The sequence below is a fragment of the Limulus polyphemus genome, unplaced genomic scaffold (genome assembly GCF_000517525.1).
Source record: "Limulus polyphemus unplaced genomic scaffold, Limulus_polyphemus-2.1.2 Scaffold5248, whole genome shotgun sequence".
In the NCBI taxonomy this organism is placed as follows: domain Eukaryota; kingdom Metazoa; phylum Arthropoda; class Merostomata; order Xiphosura; family Limulidae; genus Limulus; species Limulus polyphemus.
In genome coordinates, this window is record NW_013670858.1 from 67602 (window position 1) to 69305 (window position 1704).

Sequence of the window (1704 nt, forward strand, 5' to 3'; positions counted from 1 at the left end):
TAATGTTACAATAATTATCTATAATACCAAATGTCGAGATGAGAAGATACATACAAACACATAGTGGGTCGTCTCTCAGATGTGGCTTTCCAAATAAAATGTGGTCGGCGAAGTCAGCCAATGGTGGTGCATGCCAACAGGCTTTGGCATTATCACGGTCCAGGATATTTCAGTTGGAACGAAGTGAACAATGGAACAAATGACGCTGCTGAAGACATGTCACCTGAAAAAGCTACTGTCAAAGAAGAAACTACCCGGTTTTCAGAAGGGAGGCAGTGAAGCCGTTAATGAAGTTACTACCACTGATGTGACTGTTACCAGGATATTTCAGTTGGAACGAAGTGAACAATGGAACAAATGACGCTGCTGAAGACATGTCACCTGAAAAAGCCACTGTCAAAGAAGAAACTACCCGGTTTTGAGAAGGGAGTCAGTGACGCCGTTAATGAAGTTACTATCACTGATGTGACTGTTACCAATGATAGGACATTTCCTGATGAAGCAGATGAACCACACATGAAGCAGAAGCCAACGAGACAGAGACCAGTATGGAAGAAGATACGTCGCGTAAAATTAAGAGACTTTGTTGAATTTTAATTTTGTGTTTGTAAATTCTGTCCATTTAATTAAGTTATTGTTAATTTTCAATTGGTTTGATTTAAGTGGCTATTGTTCGGGACAAAACCAAAAGTGAGGTTACAAAAACCGCAGCTATAACATTAACAAGTCTGAAATTCAGAAATGATAAAAATCACAAAACAAATTATAAAATCCATACAAATTTCATTAATTTTCCACGTAACAATTTTTATTCATATTTGAACTTAAACAGCTTTACATTTCTAGTATAGAATTAAATAAATAAATAACAAAAAATAAAAAAAACCCTGATATTATGTAAGTTAAAATTTCAAAACAAATTAGAATATTTTCAATTGCAGGGTATTCAACCCCTCTGTTATGGCAACCCTAAATCAATTCAGCAGCAAAAGATTAGTTTGAAAGGTAACAAAATTAGTGTAATGGTCTCTGTCTGTGCGTAATCAAAGTGGTTTAACTTGACTTCAGAGTAAATGCATCTAAACAAGCCACAACTCACCTAGTGATACAACAAACCAACCATGAAGGACAACGATATTTCAAAACAGGTGAGGGATAAAGTGGTAGAGAAGCACAGGTCAGGAGAAGGTTACAAGAAATATTCAAAGTCACTGATTATATCTTTGATTACAGTGAAGTCCATCATTGAGAAGTGGAATGTGCTTCATACCATCTAATCACTACCCAGATCAGGCCACCCTTCAAAAATAAGCAGCCGGAGACGCAGGGAACTTTTTAGAGATGCCACTGTTAGGCCAACAGTGACTTTGAAAGGTTTGCAAAGTTCCATGTTTGAGCTGGAAGTCAGTGTTCATACATCGACAATATCTCAGACCCTACACAGAGCTGGCCTGTATGGGCGAGTGGCAAGAAAGAAACCACTGCTGAAAAAAGATCATCTTAAATCTCATATGGAGTTTGTGACAAAGCATGTAAATTATATTGCAGACATGTGGCAGAAGGTTTTGTGGTCAGACGAAACAAAACTTTAACGTTTTGGTCTAAATTATGTCTGGTGCAAGCCCAACACATCATCCAGTCAACACTATCCAAACTGTCAACCATAGTGGTGGCAGCATCATGTTATGGGGATGACTTTGAAAG